This window comes from Palaemon carinicauda, chromosome 12, assembly GCF_036898095.1.
Source record: "Palaemon carinicauda isolate YSFRI2023 chromosome 12, ASM3689809v2, whole genome shotgun sequence".
Classification (NCBI taxonomy): domain Eukaryota; kingdom Metazoa; phylum Arthropoda; class Malacostraca; order Decapoda; family Palaemonidae; genus Palaemon; species Palaemon carinicauda.
Genome location: NC_090736.1, coordinates 68,638,774 through 68,646,273, shown reverse-complemented (window position 1 = coordinate 68,646,273; position 7,500 = coordinate 68,638,774). Strand labels below are relative to the sequence as shown.

Below are 7,500 nucleotides of genomic sequence, written 5' to 3'. Positions count from 1 at the left end.
TTGGGTGGAGAGGGGCCTTGGGCGCTGCTCATGTGTATATATGGTCAGTCTCTAGAATTTTGTCCTGTTTTGATAGGGTAATGTCACTGTCCCTTGCCTCTGCATGCCATTAATGAGCGGCCTTTATGCCTTTAAACTAGCTACAGCGGTAAAGTGCAAAGGTCAGACATGATTGTTGTAAACATATCATTTAGGAATGCTATCCTTTTCTTCATTATACAGAATTATTTCATTTGATTCAATAATGGAGATAAGTTGGTGATTCAGTTGTCGTTTAACTCACAGCCAATACAAAAGTGCATAATGCAATCATTGTTATGAATATGACATTTCCGAGTATCTTCAATTATTTTTTTTTCGAATATTCTCGTTTGGAATAACCAATAAACGCTTGGTCGTCTATTTTCTATTGTAATACATGCTATAGTTGCACGTGAAGCTGAAAATAAAATATACCAAAAACGGAGTTGGGTAAACTCTTTGCTTTCATGAGCGTCCTAACTTTATTCTGTACATTTCGGTATCTACTGATTTTATTATTTTAATTTTTAGTAATAGTTGGTAATCTGAATTTTGAACTATAAATTTATTCTAACATTACATGTGGTCGCTATAATTATTGTTGTAAACTCATTTATGTTAGATTATTATCAATTTCTTTATTATTTTTTCTTTTCTTTTTTTCCTGAAAGTGATGAATGATCAGTAACATACAATCTCACCTAAGTACACACTACACTGATTGTACTAAACATGTCATTCTTCAGAGCATATTTATCGAACAAAAATCTACATTAATCTCTAAAGCAAATACTTAAGTCTTTTCTTTACCATTTGGATTGGAAACTGCAATGAAAACTGGATTTAAACCATTCCCTCCAGGCATGTACTATGGAGTGACAATCTGTCTGGTCAGCTTCGCCTCGGGGATGTCCGTGCTAACTTTAAACATCCACCACCGAGGAGTTCGGGGGACCGAGGTTCCGCATATCATCAAGAAGATCGTCTTGGGGGATTGAACGATATGGAGAATTTTCTTTAAAATATTCATTAGGATAAATGAAAAGAGGAAAGCTGTGAATAAATAACTAAGAAATACAATGATTAAATATAGGTTAAACAAATTATTCATGGGGATTAGAACTATAAAATAGAAATGCTATAGTGATTCAGAGTTATCTATGAAATTTCAAAATATTGTAAAATGAACCGAAAGATGGACCCTTACACATAGAAGTTTATCGAAGAAACCAACTGCTAAAAGATAAGATATGGGAGGAAGGAGAAGAAATAAACATTTCATTCCCTGGGAATAAAATAGACCCGAGAGATATGACTGAAAATATCCCAGGAGTGGAGGAAGACAATTATTTTCTGATTGCATGGGGAATATGAATCCTTGGCTGATAGATATGGTAATTTCTTTTTGTTTTAATTATCCCTAAAATATTGCTTTACCAAAATCTTAGATTAAAGGGATGAAACTTTACATAAGATAATACCACAGAAGAGAAGGAATATCGAATATATGAACCCGTGGCTGATAGATATGGTAATTTCTTTTTTCTAACCATCCTTTAATTGAATATTCCTTTACCAAAATCTTGGATTAAAGGGATGTAATATTACGTAAGATGATACCACAGCAGAGAAGGAATATACACATATGTGATGATAAGCTATAATTACCCAGTACGTATTACAACATGCAAGTATACCAAAAATATATAAATCCAATCCACACCGAGTGTGACGAAGATCCAATATCAGAAATTTGTTCCTTAACAGAACATACCGAAGAAGACCGTAGGTTGAATGAGACAATGCGTATGGATTGCATAGTTCCAATCATAGCGAGATACTTATGCAAGTAAAAAGAAGAGGAGAAAATATACCTGATCATAAAGAACAAGGCTATTGGAAACTTCCCTGCCTCGCAATCTAGGAATCGCGAGTTCGAGGATTGCTCAAGCTTAATAGTTTCTAGAGGTGTCTGTAACTTCACCACCTTTGTGATCTAGGATTGGAGTGTTTGAGAGAGTCTATATGTTTACCTGCAGTGTCATCAGCAGTTATTGCCTGGCCCTCCTAGTTCCTGACTTGGTTGGAGAGAGGGCTCGGCCGCTGATCACTCTAGGAGATTGACCTGCCCCTTGACCTCTGCCGATCATGATCGATCTTTAAACTGTAATATAAAGTGCTGCCTTATGAACTCTCATTCAATGACTGAGTAAAAAACTACAGAAATATGTGAACGTATGGTGATAAAAATAATGGATGTTGGGAAAGGTTTGCAGATGCTGAAGATACATGGATTTGGGGGAAAAGATTCGGGTGATTATGAAGAGTTTTGAGAGATAAAGTTAGTGAAGGAGAAAGATAAGTAAAGAAAAATACTTCCGAGTTTGGTGTCAGGAGGTAATGTAACCTCGAAGTAGGAAATTTTATTCTTTTTCAAGGCTTATTTATTTGGAGAGAGAGAGAGAGAGAGAGAGAGAGAGAGAGAGAGAGAGAGAGAGAGAGAGAGAGAGAGAGAGAGAGAGAGAGAGAGAGAGAGAGAGAGCAAATGCAGCCGTTTTTAGTCCATTACAGGGCAAATACCTCAGAAATGTTAATTCATGTTTGGGGTTTGGTCAGTTTTTATTAGGTGATAGCTGGAGATTTTCGTCTGATCGCTCACATCAAACCAACCTAGTATAAATGACCCTGACTAGTGTAGCTTTGCTGATCATGGCGATACACAAGCTCTTTTCACCACGTTAAGGTATCCCCACTCCGTAAGGGATATTTATATATATATATATATATATATATATATATATATATATATATATATATATATATATATATATATATATATATATATATATATATATATATATATATATATATAAGTATATATATGTACATATATATATTCATATATATATATATATATATATATATATATATATATATATATATATATATATATATATATATATATATATATATATATTCCATATTGAATTTAGAAGCCATGTCACTTTACTTGTTATACAAAATTAAAGAAGGAAGAAATAACCTGCTAATCTTAATTGAAAGTATTCTATTATCTCCCACGATATCTCTAACGACTTCACCTGTTTATTTGTGACAGGACATGAAGCCTGACCTGACCCCGTGCTTCACCCTGCAGGACCTCAGACCTGAGCCAACAGTTAGACTAGACTCGATTATAACTGAAAAAGATTTACTCCAAGGAGAAACGTCCCTTCAAATAACGATGCTCCTTCTAATACGTCATCAGCAGCTGGATAACCTTCAGGTACGATCAGATTACAGGGGAATTTTTAGAGAAATAAGATAACGACAGACGAAAGGACGTAAGGTTGGACAAATCGGAGATAAAATTCTATAAAGTTTACTAAGTGGTAAAAGTAAATCTAGTTTTTGAAGATTATGAATAATCGTAACAATTAAGGTGTTACACATCTGTTAGTTAAGCCTAATAATAACTCCAATCTCTGTTATGACCTTAGGCTTGGCAACGTAAAGTTAGTTATAATATATGAGTAGTATTTAAACTCTGTAATATAAAGATACCTATAATACCCATCAAGTTTAAGAGTAGTAATAAAATACAATATTTGTTTGTCCTTATGCTAGTTGACATAAAGATAACTACAGTAATTAGTAAGTCTTTAAATCTGTCATTATAAAATAACTGGAATATAAAGATAACTACAAACTGATAAGCTTTTAAGTTTAGTGACATGGATAGGATTATGATAGCTATTAAGTCTACTTCAGTAATAGAATGATAACTACAATCTTAGCAAAATATTTCTGATCGTTAACAACTATAGTCTTGGTTAAGGCTTTAAGCTCGTTAACATGAAGATAACAACAATATATGTCAAGTCTTAAAATTCGGGCGCATGAGTACTATAATCTCTGTCAAGTGTTAAAACTCGGTAACATAAATACTGCAATTTATGTCAACTCTTAAAGCTCAGTAACATAAGAACTATAATCTGTTAAGTCTTAAAGCTCGATAACATAAATACTATAATCTCCGTCAAGCTTTAAAGCAATGTAATATGAAATTTACAATCGCTGTCAAGTCTTAAAGCTCAGTTATATAAACACTATTCTCTGTCAAGTCTTGAAATTCAGTTACATAAATACCACAAATTATGTCAAATCTTAAAGCTCAGTTACATAAATACTACAATCTCTGTCAAATCCTGAAGCTTGGTAACATAAGTACCACGATCTCTGTCAAGTCTTAAAGCTAGGTATCATAAATGCAACAATTCCTGTCACTTCTTAAAGCTTAGTTACATAAATACTACAATCTCTCTCAAGTCTTAAAGCTCGGTAACATAAATACTATAATATCTGTCAAGTTTTCAAGCTCAGCTACACAAGTACTACAAGATCTGTCAAGTCTTAAAGCTCAGTAACATAAATACTACATTCTCTATGAAGTCTTAAAGCTCAGTAACATAAATACTGCAATCTCTGTCAAGTCTTAAAGCTCAGTAGCATAAATACTACAATATCTGTCAAATCTTAAAGCTCAGTAACATAAATACTGCAATCTCGGTCAAGTCCTAAAGCTCAGTAACAAAAATACTGCAATCTTTGTCAAGTCTTAAAGCTCAGTAACATAAATATTATAATCGCTGTCAAGTCGTGAAGCTCAGTAACATAAATACTGCACTCTGTCAAGTCTTAAAGCTCAATAACATAAATACTATAATCTCTGTCAAGTCTTGAAGCTTGGTAACATAAATACTATAATCTCTGTCAAGTCTTAAAGCTCGGTAGCATAAATATTACAATCCATAGATATCAAAAGATAGATGCCGCATAAACCGAGCCTGCAAACCTGGTAGTCCCAGAGCTCAGAGGGTTTTATTTATGTTTTTGAGTGCAAAAGGTCTGTTAGTTGTCTCTATAGTAAGATTTTCTCAGGAATTCATAAATCTATTTCTTACAAACACAGCGGTAGCCGTTTTTTCAGAAACTGACATTAAAGATGAGTACCCCTTGTGAAAAAGAGCCTTGCAATTCCATACATATTAATTTGAATGCGCATTTCCCAAATTTAAATGTATATAATGCCTCAAAATAATTATTTTATGTTAAGAATACCTTATAATGCTTCATATGGTGTGAATAATGTTAGATTGTTTTGATTTTTGTTCTTTCAGATAAGCCTAGATGTCGCCAAAAGTTGTCGCGAACAAGTGAATTCTGTAATTTTCTCTATTTTTTCAGATTATATACAAAAGAAATGCTCAACATGTTTCGGGTACTGTTGTGGCCTATATTTCTCATCCACCATGCTTTTTAAAAACATTTTTAAATCTATCATAATGTAAAGATGAACAATGCATTAATGAATGGGCATAATATCGCATTGTTAATTATGCTGATATTTGGATAACTTTACACATTTCTTATAAACCACAGTTTCTTTTGCTTAATCCTTGATTTCTTTCTGGGTTTATCTGCAAATTCATCCTATTTTCTTGTAATGTATATTTCAAATCTGCTTTACTAGATTTACCTGAATCTAGAGCTGTTAGATGGCTTTATTAATGGTAGTTAAGTAAGTTAATCGTAGGTAGTTAAGATGGTGGTAATGGTGATGGTGATGTCGCATAAATATTATTTGTGCTTTCAGGTTATTAGTGTAGTGTAGAAAATGGCAAATAAAATCTCTTGTATTCTCCATACCACTGGAAAATGCATGGATGAGGTAAAGACATTTTATCCAGATTCATGGGAGAAAGTCAAACATGCTTATGGTGCACGGCGAAAATTATTCAAAGATTCGAAATACTTTTCAGTTAAGCTTCCCGACTATAATGGTGATTCAGATGGGTATCACTCTCAATGTTATAAAAGTTTCACTGCTGTTCGTCAGACCATACCAGACAATTTACATGCAAAGGCAAATACATCTGAAAAAAAAACTTACGATTCAGCATTGAACATAACCCAGCATCTAGCACAGGGATTTTCCCAAAACTATGCTTGTTCTGTACCTCCAGTGAAAAGTCAGCAGGAAAAAATAAGCCAAAAGAAAGACTAGGTAACTGTGAAACCATTGCGAGTGCCCAAAGTATCCAAGATGCAGCACAGACACTGTGTGATGGACAGCCTTTGGCAAAAATTGCTGGTATTGACCTCATCTCTAAAGAGGTCAAATTTCACCAATCCTGCAGAAAATCTTACTTTCAACGTGCCCGGAGAGAACTGGTGACATCCAATCATGCATCCGAAAAATCACAAGCCCACAAGACTGCTTTCATTGAGCTAAAACAATACATTAACAAACCATTCATTGAAAACGAAGGTGCTGGACTGCTTACCTCAATACATGGCAGGTATATGTCAAGCTTGGAATCTGATGAATCAACATATTCTGCCCAGTCACTTTGCCAGGAAATATTGAACACTTATCCAACACTGAAGCAGACAAAGCAGAGCAATAAGTCTGGCACAATAATTTATAGTCGCACTTTCACACCAGAATCTGCAATACGTCTGGCAACATTTGATGAGGACAACATCAAGGAAGCAGCATTGTATATTCGTTCTCTTATATTCAGTGCCAAGACCAAACAGAAAAACCTACCAGATCCACTGATTGCTGAAGCTCTAGCAGAAGATCAAATAGACACTCCTACATCGCTTCTGACATCCTTTCACATCCTTTTTGCAGGCTCTGACAATCCAACAGAGCATATCAAAAGGCAAGCACAGTCTTTGGCTGATGATGTTATGTTTATCATATCCAGAGGAAGAATAAAACCAGCAAAACATATATGTCTTAGACTGGGCCTCAAAAGTTTAACTGGCAGCAGACGCATCGTGGAGATATTGAATCATTTTGGGAACTGTATAGGTTACCATACAGCAGAATCACTGGAGACTGACCTGGCAACAAGCATAACTGACAGACAGCAAGCAACCTCAGATGGAATTCTACAGCAACCTGGGCTATGTACCAGCTTAGCATGGGATAACTACAATGAAAATTGTGAGACTCTTTCTGGTGAAGGAACCCTTCATGATACTGTCGGTATATGTTACCAGAACATTTCTGCAAAGGTAGTCGCCCATCCAAATACATCAGACATAGGCAATGACCTGTCAAGTATGCCAAGTACTGTAAACAATCTACCATTAACATCAGCAAATGTGACTTCAGCTAAAAATGCTCCAAGAATACCTTCATCAACCAAAAGAGCTCAATCAAAACGTTCTTTCCTGCCAAGAGAAACCATACTTGAGCCTTATCATAAGAAGCCAAGAATCAGACAGTTTGATTGCCGTACTTGAGCCTTATCACAAGAAGCCAAGAATCAGAGTTTGATTACCGTAAACAGAGCATTCCCCGGCCACAAAACTTCACTCAAGTGCAATACAGGGACATGTTGTGGATGATGAGTGTTGCTAGGGGGCCCACGCCTATGTGGACAGGTTGGAACTCTATTGACC

At 35.0% G+C, this 7,500-nt stretch overlaps 1 pseudogene; it reads left to right on the top strand.

The window, feature by feature from the left end:
* Positions 1–7,500, top strand: part of LOC137650878 (neuronal acetylcholine receptor subunit alpha-10-like) — a 248,864-nt pseudogene that overhangs the window by 147,944 nt on the left and 93,420 nt on the right.